Raw genomic sequence first — 20,170 nt, 5'->3', positions numbered from 1 at the left:
ATAGAATGTTTGACTTTAGAATGTTGTTGCTAAGAGTCAGAGTTAGTGTTGATTTGATTTGAAACCAGTCTGCTGTCACATCCTGATGTCATTTTCTATAGTAGTGTAGGGCAGGGTGTGACAGGGGGTGTTTTGGGGCTGATCTATGTTTTCTAGTTCTATGTTTAAATTCCAGTTTTCTATTTCTATGTTGGATTGTTTGGGGTTGATCTCTAATTGGAGGCAGCTGATCCTCATTTGCCTTTGATTAGAGATCATATTTAAGTAGGGTTTTTTCCTCATTGTGGTTTGTGGGTTATTGTCTTTTGAGTAGTGTGGTGTCCTCTCTGCGTCATGGTTTGTTGTTTTGTATTTTCAAGTAATTAGTGTATTGCATTCAGTTTCACTTTTAATAAATATGTGGAACTACGAAAACGCTGCATCTTGGTCCGCTCACTCAAACAGCCGTGACACTCATTTCCATGGTGATTCTAAATCATAAGAATACAGCACATTGATATTTGAGTAATGATATACAGTATAATTATTTATTTTGTTGTAGTGGAAGTAAGATAAGATTCAACATGATAGGATGAGATAAGATGTATTATCAATTTCTTCATGAATACCTTGTTAATAAATCAATTATTTTATTTAACTATTAAAAACGGTGGTGTCTTTGTGTGTGTGTGTGTGTGTGTGTAAGCAGTAGCAGTGAGGGCTCACTGAGGGTGTAGGGGGTTATAAACAGGGATTGAGCGGAGCCGTCTCTCGTGGTCTGCATGTGTCCAGGCCTCTCACAGTTCAGCACACACAGCACACGAGGGACAGCATTCTGAACCTGCTCTCATATACTCCTTATTTCCCTCTTTCCATCTCTCCCTCCATCTCTCTCACACTCTCTCTGGTAGTCCTATTCCTTACTACATCCCAACCTACCCAGTCCTCAACCCAATGGTCAACTATTTAGCATACATGAAGGCATTACTGATAAATACAGAAAAAATATACCGTATTTTTTTATATATTATATGAGCGTTTCATATATCTTACATTCTGCAAATGTAAGATAGGCTGGGAGCTGTCCCCCCCACCCCCATCTTCCTCCTCAAAGTGTGTATTTCCCCCAGCAACCTCACACATAAGACTTATGTTCCAGAACCTCTTTTTCCCAGTCATCAGATCATTTTCCACTACCCTCCATCCCGCCTGCGTCTCCTCTCACATACACATACACACGGGAGATCGGGAGTGCCGGGGCTCACATGCAATGGCAGAATTCCAGCTGCGTTGTTCGGATGTCCTCTCTTCCTGCTATTCTATACATGTCACCAGGTTGTTCTCTATGGTGCTCTTATGGGAGACGAGCTGGCGAGAGATTTGTCTGCGTCAGGCCCTGAGAGGTGCGCACACACACACACATACACACACACAGCCCCTGAGGGGGGAACAGTGAGTGATCCGTCACTGGTCCCAGTTCTGTTGTAACTGCAGGTCTGGCGTCTCCAGCCTGATGGCTTACTCTGTCTGAGTCCCTGACTTACAACATGGAAAGGCCAGCCTGGGAGATCCCTGGTCTCTGGCTGATGGCTGATGTGATAGGTCAAGGCAGGATGTGTTTCCAGTGGCAGGGTTCTAACCTCACGACACAACAGGCTGAAGAACCTGTAGAGGAAGTTCTCATCACCCTCCGGCCCTCTCTGTCTCATTGGGGTGTGTTACTACATGGCGTAACAGTAGTCGAATATTGGACATGTTTCCTACCAAAGGTCTCTACCTCAAGTGTGTTATATCTCCATCGACTAGTTACAGATCTATCAGCATTTGGCATTGAGCTCAATGTTGACAGAACATCACAGCCAGATTTCTCTTTCTACCTCTGACCACATTCAACATGTATTATGTTAAAAGGAATCTATATACAGCATCTGACAGCCCATAAGAACAGTAAAGTACCTCATGGCCAAACGAGTCTAGCAGGAATCAGACAGTGCTGTAATAGATGTCATTTCTCCCTGTAGCTCTCTATAACTCACAAAGGCTCGTTATTCATCAATCATTTCCATTCAAAAGCCGTCCGGCGTTTTAATTGTTCCCATCTCGCTGCGGGCTGAGTTCCTCTGACAGGAATATGAATCGCTCTTGTGGTTAATGAGCTCTGACCATCCATCCCAGCCTAAGAAACACGCACGGCCCCATGCCTTCACTCATGTATTCCTACCTCTCTTTTTTTCTGTATTTCTCGCTTTCTCTGTATCCCTCTCTCTCACTTTCTCTCTCTCCATACCCCTCTCTTTTTCTTTTTTGTACCCCTCTCTCTCCCTCCTGTACCTCTCCCTCTCGCCCCGGCCTGCTGATAGAATTAGGCAGCTCTTGAACCATACTGATCACACTTCCTGATGCAATTACCGTTAACCTGTGTGGGCCAGTCGTCCCAGCATGCCCTGGGCTCAGGAGGAGGGGGGGTGTTTAAACAGCGCTCTGCAGGGAGCAGCGTGCCACCCACCCACAGGAGGAGCGTGGAAAACACTTCAGCAGACAGAAAGAGTTTCAGCAGGGGATGGGGAGAGGATGGCGCGGGGGGTGAGGAGGGGCGATGGGGCACTGATCTGTTTTCACAGGGTGAGAGCAGTCAGGAATTACCCACTTGGAATGAAATGTTAGGAAATGTTACATTACAGACAGATGTCTTTCAGTCTTATGTGGAATCCCTGGGGTCCAGTTACACACACTGTATACAGAGAGACAGGGAAGGAACCAGAGATGAAGGGAGAGATGGAGAGAGAGAGAGAGAGAGAGAGAGAGAGAGAGAGAGAGAGAGAGAGAGAGAGAGAGAGAGATGGAGGGCTTTTGAGGTGTAACGAAAACCAGGATTCTTTAAATTCACAGTAATTTGGGTGTTGCTTACAGAAGAGATTCCCCCCTCGGTACTGTATGCATGTTTTTGTAATTATACCTGAGAAACTACCATACAGGTCGGAAAGCTGAGTTCTGAGGTTTGACATTACACTACTGCTATGTCAAAATGTCAGAATGGCTCCAAGTGCATAACAACAAAATGTATTTTATTAACCGTTTAGAGCCTCAGGTTAGTTCTCTATATAGTATTCAGTACATCATCCAGATAGTCATATGTAGAGCTCTATATTCAGGACATCATCTAGATAGTCATATGTAGAGCTCTATATTCAGGACATCATCCAGATAGTCATATGTAGAGCTCTATATTCAGGACATCATCCAGATAGTCATATGTAGAGCTCTATATTCAGGGCATCATCCAGATAGTCATATGTAGAGCTCTATATTCAGGACATCATCTAGATAGTCATATGTAGCGCTCTATATTCAGGACATCATCTAGATAGTCATATGTAGCGCTCTATATTCAGGACATCATCCAGATAGTCATATGTAGAGCTCTATATTCAGGACATCATCCAGATAGTCATATGTAGAGCTCTATATTCAGGACATCATCCAGATAGTCATATGTAGAGCTCTATATTCAGGACATCATCCAGATAGTCATATGTAGAGCTCTATATTCAGGACATCATCCAGATAGTCATATGTAGCGCTCTATATTCAGGACATCATCCAGATAGTCATATGTAGCGCTCTATATTCAGGACATCATCCAGATAGTCATATGGAGAGCTCTATATTCAGGACATCATCCAGATAGTCATATGTAGAGCTCTATATTCAGGACATCATCTAGATAGTCATATGTAGAGCTCTATATTCAGGACATCATCCAGATAGTCATATGTAGTGCTCTATATTCAGGACATCATCCAGATAGTCATATGTAGAGCTCTATATTCAGGACATCCTCCAGATAGTCATATGTAGAGCTTTATATTCAGGACATCATCCAGATAGTCATATGTAGAGCTCTATATTCAGGACATCATCTAGATAGTCATATGTAGAGCTCTATATTCAGGACATCATCCAGATAGTCATATGTAGCGCTCTATATTCAGGACATCCTCCAGATAGTCATATGGTCGTGGGAGAATGTGTATTTTATCCATTCATTCAGACAAAATATTGAAATATTCAAACAAGTCTTTAGAATACTATACAACAACTGGCAATCATTGTCATAGCTAAAATCTCCCAGCAAATAGAACATATACAAACATTTTTGTTTAGGGCGTTTTCACATGAAATTCAGTTTGTGAGATTTCTACAAAATACTTTTTACTTTCACAATACCTGACAAGAACCGGTTTAGAGTACAATTTGCGAAATGCACATTCTACATGAAGTTAGCAAGCTAGCTTGTTTACAACAGTCAAAAATGTCCACACTACCTGGTTCTCAGGTCCTGGATATTGGACCGGCTACTCACACAGATCCAGGATGTGTTTCAGCCAGGGTTTGTTTGCATTTGACACATGCTTATTAACACAGATCAGGGTACCAAATGCTCTGGGATCGAGATCATACCTGGGATATGTGAAACAAATTCTCAGTCCTGTCATTTTGCCAGTCTCCTCCAAATCAGCGTATCGTTTTATTCATTATCACACTCCACTGGACCAACTTAAATATTATCAGGCTGTTTGTTTTCGGAGTGGTCTGCTTTCAATCTAATTAGCACAGCATCATGATGGCCACTCAGAGCCAGCTGAATCCCCTGCAGCCTCGGACCTGGACCGGACCAGGAAGCAGGGGAATGCGATCCCCAGAGGTCAGCGTTCCAGTCTCCTGGGTTACGGGTTCTGCTGCGCCGGGGCTGGGGCGGGGTCGAAGGTCAGCAAAGGCTGGCTCATTCTGCTCTGCCCTGGCGCCTGCCGGCACAGCCCTCAATTTGTAAAGAGGCAAAGGGCAACCCCAGAGGGCCTCCCTAAGCTTTCCTGGCCAAACACATGGCTTAAACACTACCTTCTGTCTTTACCCTTGCCTCCCCCTACCTCCCCTCTGTCCTCTCCATGTCTTCCCAAGCCCTAAAACCACAGTCTAGAGCCAACCACCCCCCCATGCCAAACCACCCTTAATAAGAGGAATTACCCCAGGCAGGGGCAGGGGGCAGGGTGGGGAGAGGGGGGCAGGGTAGGGGGGTAAGGGGGGCAGGTATGCCGGTGTCTCCGCCTCATTACTCAGTAGATTTACGTAGGATTGTATATTCTGTGTGTGGTGGCACACTCGGCCGCTTAACTCCTTGACCCCCACTGTAAATAAGGAAATTAATAAATAGGAAGTTAATCTATCTAGGGATGGAGGTGGATCAGACAAACACAGCTCTAATACACCAGGGCGAAGAGCAACACACATCTCACAATATTTCAGCAGATTTTGAGCGTTTTTGTGTGAAAATACAATCATTTTTTTTTAGACTTAATTCATAGGAAAATACCATTTTTGGGGGCAAAACTTCGGAACAATCTTTTGAAAGTTATTAGAGCAATGCATGTTGGGCAATGGTGTTCTACACTGCCTTTTTTATGTGTCCCACATTTATATAAAAAAAAACTTGTTTACAACTCAATATTGTTAATCAGCCAGGTTATTACCAAAATAATTGGAACATAATAGTAGCCTTAAGTATTTTTCTTATTTTATTACTGCCAATAGTGTTTTCTAGGTTTGTATTCTCTTAATACTTTGGGATACTGGTGCACTTGTAGTCAGAAAGGCCCTTTTCTGTGTAGGCAACAGTAGGTCTACACGATTTTCTTCATAACGCATTTCATATTTCGTGGAGCCTACATTACAACATTTTCTTCATAATGCATTTTATAAACAAGGCTCCACTTCTTCGTGTACATTCCACCATCTCTTTCATAATGCATTTTATACAAGGCTATGTCAAATTTTATGAGGGTTGCCAGATTGGAGAAAAAATACAGATAATTATTTTGTATTATTTTTTGTATCGATGAAGGTATTTGATTGGGGAATGGGGATACATTTTTATGATGGGAAATTATAGTACACACCATAATACACACACACACACACACATATACACACACACACTTTGTTTGAACTCTTGACTTTTGTATGAATTATTTATAAAAAAATATTTGTATCTAGTTATCATGTATTCATTATCTTTAACTAGTTAAATGTTTGTAGTTTGCATGTTTCAGTAATGATTAACATGGTAAAATAGTCGTAAATCTTTACATGATTTAGCTTTTGGTATATTTGGAATTTTTATACATATTCTGTATTTCCACTGAGGAAAGCAATAATTAATCACACAATAAATGAACACTACCTTTTATAAAATGGATATTGCTCCCAGTAAACAAATGGTGAGAAATGTTCAGTCTGAAACCATTCGGCTATGGGTTTCTCAGCCCTATAATAATGACACAAGTTACAGTGCATTTGGAAAAAGTATTCAGACCCCTTGACTTTTTCCACATTTTGTTACGTTACAGCCTTATTCTAAAATTGATTAAATAGTTTTTTTCCCCCTCATCAATCTACACACAATACCTCATAATGACAAAGCAAAAACAGGTTTTTAGATATTTTTGCAAATGTATTAAAAATAAAAAAGTTAAATATCATATTTACTTAAGTATTTAGACCCTTTATTCAGTACTTTGTTGAAGCACCTTTGGCAGCAATTACAGCCTCGAGTCTTCTTGGGTTTGATGCTGCACCTGTATTTGGGGAGTTTCTCCCATTCTTCACTGCAGATTCTCTCAAGCTCTGTCAGGTTATATGGGGAGTGTCGCTGCACAGCTATTTTGAGGCCTCTCCAGAGATGTTCGATCAGGTTCAAGCCCGGGCTCTGGCTGGGCCACTCAAGGACATTCAGAGACTTTCCCCGAAGCCACTCCTGCGTTGTCTTGGCTGTGTGTTTAGGGTCACTGTGCTGTTGGAAAGTGAACCTTCAACCCAGTCTGAGGTCCTGAGTGCTCTGGAGCAGATTTTCATCATGGATCTCTACTTTTCTCTGTTCATATTTCCCTCGATCCTGACTAGTCTCCCAGTCCCTGCCGTTGAAAAACAAAAGGCCTGATTGGTGGAGTGCTGGAGAGATGGTTGTCCTTCTGGAAGGTTCTCCCATCTCTACAGAGGAACTCTGGAGCCCTGTCAGAGTGACCATCGGGTTCTTGGTCACCTCCCTGAACAAGGCCCTTCTCCCCCGATTGCTCAGTTTGGCCGGGTAGCCAGCTCTAGTAAGAGTCTTGGTGGTTCCAAACTTCTTCCATTTAAGAATGACGGAGGCCACTGTGTTCTTCGGGACCTTCAATGCTGCAGACATGTTTTGGTACCTTTCCTCAGATCTGTGCCTCGACACAATCATGTCTCGGAGCTCTACAGACAATTCTTTCAACCTCATGGCTTGGTTTTTGCTCTGACATGCACTGTAAACTGTGGGACCTTATATAGACAGGTGTGTGCCTTTCCAAATCATGCCCAATCAATTGAATTTACCACAGGTGGACTCCAATCAAGTTGTAGAAACATCTCAAGGATGATCAATGGAAACAGGATGCACCTGAGCTCAATTTCGAGTCTCAGAGCAGAGTCTGAATACTTATGTAAATAAGGTATTTCTGTTTTTTTGTTTTAATACATGTGCAAAAATGTATGGGGTAGTATGGGGTATTGTCTGTAGATTGATGAGGAAAATGTGTATTTAATCAATTTTAAAATTAGGCTGTAACATAACAAAATGTGGATAAAGGGAAGGGGTCTGAATATTTTCCAAATGCACTGTAAACATGCACTGTAAACAATCACCTTAAACATTTTTTATTTACAAGCTTTGGGGTATAACATGTTGGGCATATAACCCCAAACTTGAGTTCAGTCTACACCAATGAGAGCCAAGAGGGGCCTAGCTTTGTCCTTCATGACTGGGAAAGGCCTTGATTCCAGGCCGTAGAGAATCCTCCATCCATCTCATTAGATCAGAACAGGATGGATCAACAGTCATTCATACTACTGGTTTTTATCCTAAAAAAAGGATAGTTGTGTTTTGCTGCATAACACACTTACGTTATTTGTCTACCCATATGATGTGGATCATTGTCAGGTTATTAGATGTATAAGCTTCAGTAACAACAGAACACCATGGTTGTAGTAACACTTTAAACAGGTTGTAAATGTATAGAATGTGTTTGTTTTGCTTCCACACTGGTATTTCAATTCAAATGTAACTGGTCAGGGCATGTCGGTTCCCATTCAGCTTCAGGCTACTTTGATGTAAGGCTTTATCACACCTGTAGTGACTACTTCTATCCGTCATGCCCATTGTTCACTAGATATATCAACATAATTATACTCAACACAATGTTAAAAAACAGAAGGCTTCCCACCGCTAGATCACATAACTAGACATGAGCTTGAAGTGATCCCAACGCTGCCACAAATGTAGCGGAATAAAGTGAAAGCTGCAACAGGGACTCTAACCAGGGCTCATATGTGGCAATGTGAGCTCTAACGACCGTTGACATGAAAGCCTAGTAGACCTCTGGGCAGAGACAGTAGACCTACAATACTGGCATATTCCTTGTTACAATAGCCAAAGTATATAACATGAGAGACACAACTGTAATAATCATCATGAAAGCTAACATAATTCATTATTTTACATTAACCTGTTTAACTGCATTGATAGGCCTAATTGATCATAGTCCAGACTCGTTATAGTTGCAAATACCATGCAGAGGAATTTAAACCAAATAGATTTGTTTGTTGATCTTCTGTTTCCCCACATTTATTGATTAATGAATTTCCCATCATGAAAATGTATTCCCATTCCCCAATCAAACACCTTTATCGATACCACCAAACAAACAGGAAAATACCGTTTTTTACTCCAATCTGGTAGACCTCGTAAATCCGGCAAAGCACCAGTATCCCAAAGTATTAAACGAAAGCAAGCACAGAAAACAGCATTGGCATTAATAAAAAACAAAATAAAAATGTAAGACTACTATGATATTCTAAGTATTTCGGTGACAACCTGGTTGATTAACAATATTGGGTTGTTAACACGTTTATTTTTTCATATAAATAAATGTGGGACCATTGCCCAAAATGCATTGCTCCAATAGCTTTCAAAAGATTGTTCCCGAAGTTTGCCCACAAAAAATGTAATTTCCTATGAATGAAGTCGCTATTGGAGCGATGCAGAGCAGAGCAAGGGCATGTTTTTCAGGAAATTGGTCTTCTCACGAAAATGGGACCTACAAACCATTCTATGGAAAAGGGAGATTCTCACGAACATGATGGTGTTCTCCGTTTTGCTCCACTGGTTTAATAAAATTAATGGAAGTATGAAGGTAGTTTTGTGCCTACCCCCAAAAGCGGTTAAATATATGTAAAAAAAAATATATATATAGAGAGTACCAGTCAAAAGTTTGGACACACCTACTCATTCAAGGGTTTTTCTTTATTTTACTATTTTCTACCTTGTAGAATAATAGTGAAGACATTTTAGATTTTAGATTCTTCAAAGTAGCCACCCTTTGCCTTGATGACAGCTTTGCACACTCTTGGCATTCTCTCAACCAGCTTCACCTGGAATGCTTTTCCAACAGTCTTGAAGCAGTTCCCACATATGCTGAGCACTTGTTGGCTGCTTTTCCTTCACTCTGCGGTCCAACTCATCCCAGACCATCTCATTTGGGTTGAGGTTGGGTGATTGTGGAGGCCAGGTCATCTGATGCAGCACTCCATCACTCCTCTTCTTGGTCAAATAGGCCTTACACAGCCTGGAGGTGTGTTGGGTCATTGTCCTGTTGAAAAATAAATGATAGTCCCACTAAGCGCAAACCAGATGGGATGGCGTATCGCTGCAGAATGCTGTGGTAGCCTTGCTGGTTAAGTGTACCTTGAATTCTAAATAAATTACAGACAGCATCACTAGCAAAACACCCCCACACCGTCACACCTCCTCAACTATGCTTCACAGTGGGAACCACACATGCAGAGATCATCCATTCACCTACTCTGCATCTCACAAAGACATGGCGGTTGGAACCAAAGAATTTCAAATTTGGACTCATCAGACCAAAGGACAGATTTCCACCGGTCTAATGTCCATTGCTCGTGTTTCTTGTCCCAAGCAAGTCTCTTCTTCTTATTGGTGTCCTTTAGTAGTGGTTTCTTTGCAGCAATTCGACCATGAAGGCCTGATTTCACACAGTCTCCTCTGAACAGTTGATGTTGAGATGTGTCTGTTACTAGCATTTCGGCTGCAATCTGAGGTGCAGTTAACTACAATGAATTTATCCTCTGCAGCAGAGGTAACTCTGGGTCTTCCTTTCCTGTGGCAGTCCTCATGCGAGCCAGTTTCATCATAGCGCTTGATGGTTTTTGCAACTGCATTTGAAGAAACTTTCAGTTATTGACATTTTCCGTATTGACTGACCTTCATGTCTTAAAGTAAGGATGGACTGTCATTTCTATTTGCTTATTTGAGCTGATCTTGCCATAATATGGACTTGGTCTTTTAACAAATATGGGTATGTTCTGTATACCACCCCTACCATGTCACAACACAACTGATTGTCTCAAACGCATTAACCTGTTGGGGGTAGGGGGCAGTATTTACACGGCCGGATAAAAAACGTACCCGATTTAATCTGGTTAATACTACTGCCCAGAAACTAGAATATGCATATAATTATTGGCTTTGGATAGAAAACACCCTAAAGTTTCTAAAACTGTTTGAATGGTGTCTGTGAGTATAACAGAACTCATATGGCAGGCAAAAACCTGAGAAGATTCTGTACAGGAAGTGCCCTCTCTGACCATTCCTTGAGCTTCTTGACTCTGTTTATTGAAGACTGAGGATCTTTGCTGTAACGTGACACTTCCTACGGCTCCCATAGGCTCTCAGAAGGCGGGAAAAAGCTGAATGATGTAATTCCAGCCACTGGCTGAAAAACATTAGCGCTTTTGGCAAGTGCTCTATCAGAGGACAATGGGCTGAGGCGCGTGCACGAGTCGACCCCATGTTTTTATTTTCTTTCGTCTTTGAACCTAAACACGCTTTCCCGGTCGGAATATTATCGCTTTTTTACGAGAAAAATGGCATAAAAATTGATTTTAAACAGCGGTTGACATGCTTCGAAGTACGGTAATGGAATATTTAGAATTTTTTGGTCACGAATTGCGTCGTGCGCGTCACCCTTCTTTACCATTCGGATAGTTTCTTGAACGCATGAACAAAACAGAGGATATTTGAACATAACTATGGATTATTTTGAACCAAACCAACATTTGATATTGAAGTAGAAGTCCTGGGAGTGCATTCTGACGAAGACAGCAAAGGTAATAACATTTTTCTTATAGTAAATCTGATTTTGGTGAGTGCTAAACTTGGTGGGTGTCTAAATAGCTAGCCCTGTGATGCCGGGCTATCTACTGAGAATATTGCAAAATGTGCTTTCACCGAAAAGCTATTTTAAAATCGGACATAGCGAGTGCATAGAGGAGTTCTGTATCTATAATTCTTAAAATAATCGGGGGTATGCTAGTTCTGAACGTCACATGCTAATGTAAAAAGCTGTTTTTTGATATAAATATGAACTTGATTGAACAAAACATGCATGTATTGTATAACATAATGTCCTAGGGTTGTCATCTGATGAAGATCATCAAAGGTTAGTGCTGCATTTGGCTGTGGTTTGGGTTTATGTGACATTATATGCTAGCTTGAAAAATGGGTGTCTGATTATTTCTGGCTGGGTACTCTGCTGACATAATCTAATGTTTTGCTTTCGTTGTAAAGCCTTTTTGAAATCGGACAGTGTGGTTAGATTAACGAGAGTCTTGTCTTTAAAATGGTGTAAAATAGTCATATGTTTGAGAAATTGAAGTAATAGCATTTCTAAGGTATTTGAATAACGCGCCACGGGATTCAACTGGCTGTTGAGTAGGTGGGACGATTTCATCCCGCCGACCCTAGAGAGGTTAAGAAGGAAAGAAATTCCACAAATGAACTTTTAACAAGGCACACCTGTTAATTGAAATGCATTCCAGGTGACTACCTTATGAAGCTGGTTGAGAGAATGCCAAGAGTGTGCAAAGCTGTCATCAAGGCAAAGGGTGTCTACTTTGAAGAATCTAAAATGTTAAATATATTTTGATTTGTTTAACACTTTTTTGGTTACTACATGATTCCGTATGTGTTGTTTCATAGTTTTGATGTCGTCACTATTATTCTACAGTGTAGAAAATAGTAAAAATAAAGAAAAGCCCTTGAATGAGTAGGTGTGTGCAAACTTTTGACTGGTACTGTAAATTTCCAAATTCTCATTGAGAATCAGTTAAAATGTGAATAATGAATGAATGTGTTAACTAAATATAAATAACAAATAAATAATGACATAAAACTGAGGGGGCTTGAGTAATTTTAAAGGTAAATAATAATCATTCTGGTTTATTAAGATTCAATAAGTAAATAGAATTCAGGACAAATATATTTCCCAATTTCCCCATGTCAAAAAGCTGTGATAGCTGTCAGTCACTAATGTTCAGCCTAAAAGTAAAGGTAGCAAAATAATCTGGGTCGTTCCACCAATTCGGTGCCTCCTGAGAAGTGTAACTGCTTTTCCCATCTCAAGAGGTTAAAGGTAAGTGCCTATTAAAGATGCAATATGCAGAAATCACTCCGCCGTTTCCTGGTTGCTAAAATTCTAATAGTTTGCCTAATTTCAGTTTATGTGAGAAAACAAGCAATCTATAATGTAGAGAATCATTGTACCATCCAAACTGCTGTGAAACATCTTTTCAATAACCCAAAATATTGTATTTTCAACTGTTTGAAGCTGCTGCGCAAAACCAGAAGGAAAAGATGCTTAGAATGGGAAAGCATAGAAATAGTGCACATAGAGCATATCTACCGCTTCTAATACTTGCTTTCAATGAGAATGAAAGATGTGTAACTCACATTTCTATGTCAATTTGGTCAGGACTTCCAAAAAGTTACACATTGCAGCTATAAGTGCCAAATAAAAAAACTGTGTTCACTATAACAGGGTTGACAATTTAGTCTTAAATCAACCATACATATCCTAGTGTCCAGCAGCGGATCTACTCCCCCCCCCCCCCCCCTCCCCCCCAAATAAAAATAACAAATAGCGCAGTTCTGCACTAACTGTAATTATTACTCAGACATTTGGAACAACACAAATAAATAATCATAACATTTAAAACTGTATAAATATACAAATATATACAACAATAAGAGTCGTAAATATCAAAAAGAAGTAAAAATATATACAAAAATAAGACTCGTAAATATCAAAAAGAAGTAACAAAACAAATAGAAACAAATTGTAGTATATAAATACAAATAAAAAAAGAGAATCAAATTATTACACTATTACACTATTGCTAACAAAAAACACAAATAAAACTAAATTGCACAAATCCTATATCACACAAATACACAAATAGAATAACACACTTGTAAAGAAGAGAACCTGATTATTACACTATTGCACTTCAAACAAGAAACACTCAAACTAAATTGCACAACTAATTGCATTACTAATTTCATTAGTACTGTACAAAGTTAGAGGTGTGCTTTTTGATAGATTCCCCACTCCCCCTACCTTGGGCTTCCAGTGGGGAGACCTGAGGTCAACCTACCCCCACCCCCCTCCCCATCTCGTACTTCTGAGTGGGAGACCTTCCCAGGCAGTAGCCTGCTTAGCTCACAAACTACAATCAGGGCGCCCACTCCAACAAGGTTCATTGACCCACAGTTCCACACGGTGACATGATATCATTGACGTGACGTGCAAATGAGCGATAGAAAATCAATCGCGCAAATGTCACCATTCTGGATATTTTTGGTATTTTGTATATTTTTTTTTTTTTAATTGTGTGGGTTGCCCCATGCCGTCCCCGGCAAGATGCCGCCCTGGGCTGCCCATGTCGCCTATGCCTAAATCCGCCACTGCTAGTGATAGGGGGAATTGAAGCTTGTTGTGTGAAACAGGGAGTGGCAATTGAATGCAAGATTCACCCTCCCCCCCAAAAAAAAAAAAACCTGTCTATCTATGGGTAACAGGGTTGACGTGTTATGCTCGACCCACTCAGTTTCCCACCACAAAACACCAGACAATGGCCAAAAAGAGTAGAACCAGCTCACCTGCTTTTACACTAGGATTTGACTAGTAGATGTTCAATGTTTCTTTGGAAATATTTTTTTTTTAATTAAAGGAATAGATTCACCATATTAAAATGAGAGTTACAGTTCATGTAAAAGGGTGGACTTTAAAATGAGGGACAGACGTAAATTTATCACTAATCACATGAAACAAATAATAATCTTTAGGAATGACTGTCAAAGCAACAAAATAACTTTACAATGATGGTGAAAACTTGGAGAAATGTTGGTGTGAAGTGGGTTCAAATCTTCCTAGAAGTCAGAGGGTGCACAGAGGGACATGTCAAAATGCTGAATTTTGGCACTTTACCAAGTCTTTATTCATATAAAACATCTGATTGATTAAAGGCTCAGGGCATTGGAAAACTAGATTTTCCTGTGTCTTAAATATATTTCCACACTATGAGGTTGGAAGAATACTGTGAAAATTAGACTGCCTGAATTTCAGCCTGTTTTGGTGGGATGGAGTTTTGGCCTGCCTGGTGACATCACAAGGCTGTAAATTATTACATTTACATTTTAGTCATTTAGCAGATACTCTTATCCAGAGCAACTTACAGTAGTGAATGGATACATTCCATACATTTTTTTCTCCGTACTGGCCCCCAGTGGGAATTGAACCCACAACCCTGGTGTTGCAAACACAATGCTCTACCAACTGAGCCACACAGGACTATGACCCAATTCAGACTTAGGAAATGTACACTTTTCCTACACACGCCTTTCTTATGCACTTCTCAGTAGTTGGTATTCAGACTTACCTTTCAGAGTGAACTTGCATACTCCCTTAAAATACCGTTGCTTGAAAAACCCATAGCCAATATATGCTTCCTCAAAATAGTCAGAATGAATCTAAAATAGTTCAAGAAATCTGTCATTAATTTTTACATATTTGTTGAGGAGATCTCAGTCACCCAATTTTACATCTAACTAAGATGTTTGGTGCAGTATTTCTCAATGAAAAATCTGTAGGAAAACTAGTCATGCCTCATTGAATGACTTTGGCTCCAAACTTTGGCTTGCCTCTAGGAAAAATGTCAGGTGCCTGAACAGCTGAAAAAAGTAAAAAAATATAAATAAAAAAAACGACCATAAACGTCACAAAATGTCATCATAATTTATGCCTGATGTCTTCCGAACTGTTTCGGCTTGGAAGCATGCAGATGCCTTTATACAGGTAGGCCTACTTAACTGGCTTTGCAGGTATGGTTCCTTTGCGTGCGCTGAATAAATGTAATTCAACCACTGAATACCCTTCCACTTGCTGGCCAACAGATTTTCTTGTGGGGTTTTCATTCAATAGGGTTTCCATTACATTTATTTAAAGCCATCATTTTAAATTTGGTGTACCTTTAATTCGAATTTTCTCGACAGACTCGAATATATGGAGAGAGCAGTTTAGAATATTAGGGATCAATGAAAGAAAGACATGTAAATATACATATATTCATCTCCTTTTCTTGTATATTATTTAGGGTTATGAAATCATTTATGAGAAAAAAACAGGTTTGAATAGCCTTTAGTGCGAAATATATTGGTGAATCAAAAAGTGGTTTGACTTGTCCTGAAAGTTGACATATTAATTTGTTCAATACATGAAATATTGTAAGGTGAGAAACGTGTACAATAGGGGTTGAACAGTAGTCCTATAAATAACCCCTAGTAATCCTCACTAATCATGGAACTGTGATGACAAAGGTCCAGTTGTCCTGAGCTCTGTGCCAGGCTCCAGGTTTAATGGTCTGTGTTCCATAAGGATTCAAATAGGCTACATGTCCCAAATGATTGTACAACTTGTAATAAGTTAGCCTAATACTGTATTAGGCTAACAGGAACCACCACAGGAATGTGACAGAGAAAAGAAAGGTAAACTGACGATGCAATGGAATGATGCAAAATGTAAGGAAACAAACACTAAAGTGACAGCTAGAAATGTCTGTGGGTATAACTGATGGTGCCTACCGTGATATGTTGATGTACTTCAGTTTGCTGCATCATGACTGGTTTCACATTTGTCTCCAGCGATCATAAGGTCAAATTCTATCAGGAAGAAAAATATTAGATGTCCCGTGAGGGAATTAAGTCAAGGTCAGAATATGGCGTATGACTAGACCCCCCCCCCTATTCTCAAGTTTAAATTCAAGGTCAAAATACACATAGAGAGAAAAATGCATAAAAAGGGAATTCCGTTCCATTTCTGCAATCTTAAATGGGGTCAGAATAACAGTTCGTCTTCAGTTTTCCCCTCCACACTCAGACCCCTCCCAGACACTACCCCTCCCAGACACTACCACTCCCAGACACTACCACTCCCAGACACTACCACTCCCAGACACTACCACTCCCAGACACTACCACTCCCAGACACTACCCCTCCCAGACACTACCACTCCCAGACACTACCACTCCCAGACACTACCACTCCCAGACACTACCACTCCCAGACACTACCACTCCCAGACACTACCCCTCCCAGACACTACCACTCCCAGACACTACCCCTCCCAGACACTACCACTCCCAGACACTACCCCTCCCAGACACTACCCCTCCCAGACACTACCCCTCCCAGACACTACCCCTCCCAGACACTACCACTCCCAGACACTACCACTCCCAGACACTACCACTCCCAGACACTACCACTCCCAGACACTACCACTCCCAGACACTACCACTCCCAGACACTACCCCTCCCAGACACTACCACTCCCAGACACTACCACTCCCAGACACTACCACTCCCAGACACTACCACTCCCAGACACTACCACTCCCAGACACTACCACTCCCAGACACTACCACTCCCAGACACTACCACTCCCAGACACTACCACTCCCAGACACTACCACTCCCAGACACTACCACTCCCAGACACTACCACTCCCAGACACTACCACTCCCAGACACTACCACTCCCAGACACTACCACTCCCAGACACCACCACTCCCAGACTGTCCTAGATAAATTTTTGCTTGAGAACTTGTTCATAGCTAAGAAGATATATATATTTTTTTTACATTTTAATTGAAAACATTCACAGTAAGGTACTTCATTGTAAACCAGAAATGATTTGATATTGCGGTAAAGGCGGATGCATTGGAGCTTCTCCATGTGGTCTGTATTAAAGGACACTTCATTTAATATAACAGGCTTTTAAAATTCCATATTGGTGCACAATGTCTACTTAGAATATCACAGGGAAGCAGAAGGCACTACTTTTGTGGAGTGACCCATCTACTATAACAGGGAAAGTATAATATTGCTAGTACACTGCTCAAAAAAATAAAGGGAACACTAAAATAACACATCCTAGATCTGAATGAATGAAGTAATCTTATTAAATACTTTTTTCTTTACATAGTTGAATGTGCTGACAACAAAATCACACAAAAATAATCAATGGAAATCCAATTTATCAACCCATGGAGGTCTGGATTTGGAGTCACACTCAAAATTAAAGTGGAAAACCACACTACAGGCTGATCCAACTTTGATGTAATGTCCTTAAAACAAGTCAAAATGAGGCTCAGTCGTGTGTGTGGCCTCCACGTGCCTGTATGACCTCCCTACAATGCCTGGGCATGCTCCTGATGAGGTGGCGGATGGTCTCCTGAGGGATCTCCTCCCAGACCGGGACTAAAGCATCCGCCAACTCCTGGACAGTCTGTGGTGCAACGTGGCGTTGGTGGATGGAGCGAGACATGTTGTCCCAGATGTGCTCAATTGGATTCAGGTCTGGGGAACGTCCATAGCATCAATGCCTTCCTCTTGCAGGAACTGCTGACACACTCCAGCCACATCAGGTCTAGCATTGTCTTGCATTAGGAGGAACCCAGGGCCAACCGCACCAGCATATGGTCTCACAAGGGGTCTGAGGATCTCATCTCGGTACCTAATGGCAGTCAGGCTAACTCTGGCGAGCACATGGAGGGCTGTGCGGCCCCCCAAAGAAATGCCACCCCACACCATGACTGACCCACCGCCAAACCGGTCATGCTGGAGGATGTTGCAGGCAGCAGAACGTTCTCCACGGCATCTCCAGACTGTCACATCTGTCACATGTGCTCTGTGTGAACCTGCTTTCATCTGTGAAGAGCACAGGGCGCCAGTGGCGAATTTGCCAATCTTGGTGTTCTCTGGCAAATGCCAAACGTCCTGCACGGTGTTGGGCTGTAAGCACAACCCCCACCTGTGGACGTCGGGCCCTCATACCACCCTCATGGAGTCTGTTTCTGACCGTTTGAGCAGACACATGCACATTTGTGGCCTGCTGGAGGTCATTTTGCAGGGCTCTGGCAGTGCTCCTCCTGCTCCTCCTTGCACAAAGGCAGAGGTAGCGGTCCTGCTGCTGGGTTGTTGCCCTCCTACGGCCTCCTCCACGTCTCCATATATACTGGCCTGTCTCCTGGTAGTGCCTCCATGCTCTGGACACTACGCTGACAGACACAGCAAACCTTCTTGCCACAGCTCACATTGATGTGCCATCCTGGATGAGCTGCACTACCTGAGCCACTTGTGTTGGTTGTAGACTCCGTCTCATGCTACCACTAGAGTGAAAGCACCACCAGCATTCAAAAGTGACCAAAACATCAGCCAGGAAGCATAGGAACTGAGAAGTGGTCTGTGGTTACTACCTGCAGAACCACTCCTTTATTGGGGGTGTCTTGCTAATTGCCTATAATTTCCACCTGTTGTCTATTCCATTTGCACAACAGCATGTGAAATTTATTGTCAATCAGTGTTGCTTCCTAAGTGGACAGTTTGATTTCACAGAAGTGTGATTGACTTGGAGTTACATTGTGTTGTTTAAGTGTTTCCTTTATTTTTTTGAGCAGTATATTATGTCTGTATTTTGTCAGTAATTTTTTACCACGTCTAAGCAGCCAAACCAGCAGACAAGCAAAACATTTCCCCATTGAAAAGAACTGTATGGTTTTGGTAAAAAGACTGTATTGTATGGTAAACCTCCACCTCACCTTCTCCATTTCTGAATGTGTTGTCAGGCTGTGTGTTTCCCTGAACGAGATGCAGGGTACTGACTGTTTCTGATACTGACTGTTACAGCTACATCCATTACCCTAGCCAATGAGGACAGACCTCTGACAACATAATTACAGACACAGAGGCACTGCTCACAGCACAGCAACCATATGCCTGGCTGTGGTACAGCTCTATCAGTCATAGACTAAAGTACAGGGGATGGAAAGGAGAGAGAGAGGTGGCATGTGGAGGGATTGGAGGCACCCTGATCCACCAGGGGCCCCTGTAGCTGTCTTGTCCCAGGCCAAGGGGCCACTCCCCGGGCTGAAACGGGTTGGGGCTGGGGCCTGATTTGGCCCAGCTGGAGGAAGCGGGCGAACAGAGTTCAGTTGGTGCAGATAGAGCTAAAGTAAACAGCCGTGGTCACTGGGCAGGCCGTTAGCAGGCCTCGGACAGATGAGCGGGGGACCAGGAGGACCACACACACACAACACACAGCCAGACCACACAGGGGCTGGGAGGGCGGGGCTCCAGGGCCTATGAACGCAAGCGCACGCCCCATCGGCAGGGCTCCCCATGGGCAGAAGCAAGCTGCAGATCAGGGTGGAGCGGAGGAGACCATGGAGGAACAACAGACTGGCATGGATGTGATCTGACATTACACGCCCTCAACTTTCACATGTTCATCTCAATATGAAGACAACATAGTAATGGAGGATCTCCTCTGTTTTTCCCATCGTAGCAGAGAGAGATGTGATGGTAAACACAAACAGGAAGAGGATCATGAGTGAACCGCTCAGCTGCCAGATCTTAAAGTGTTGCTTAGAGAATAAGGCTCCATGACTGAGACACTCAGTCTATTCTGTAGAACACACACACACACACACACACACACACACACACACACACACACAGGGTGGGAAACATTTGGAAGGCTCAAACTGACCTAGACCACAGAGGCAGACTAAATAAGTACGATCATTTATTTGGTCCAAAATGTTGTCTCCAATTCAAGTGTTATTTTATTGAAAATAAACAAGAAAATTTGTGTATGATAAATATAAATTGCTACAAGTGCTACTAAATATAAGC

Source organism: Salmo salar, chromosome ssa26 (assembly GCF_905237065.1).
Source record: "Salmo salar chromosome ssa26, Ssal_v3.1, whole genome shotgun sequence".
In the NCBI taxonomy this organism is placed as follows: domain Eukaryota; kingdom Metazoa; phylum Chordata; class Actinopteri; order Salmoniformes; family Salmonidae; genus Salmo; species Salmo salar.
Note: the sequence above shows the minus strand (reverse complement) of the source record.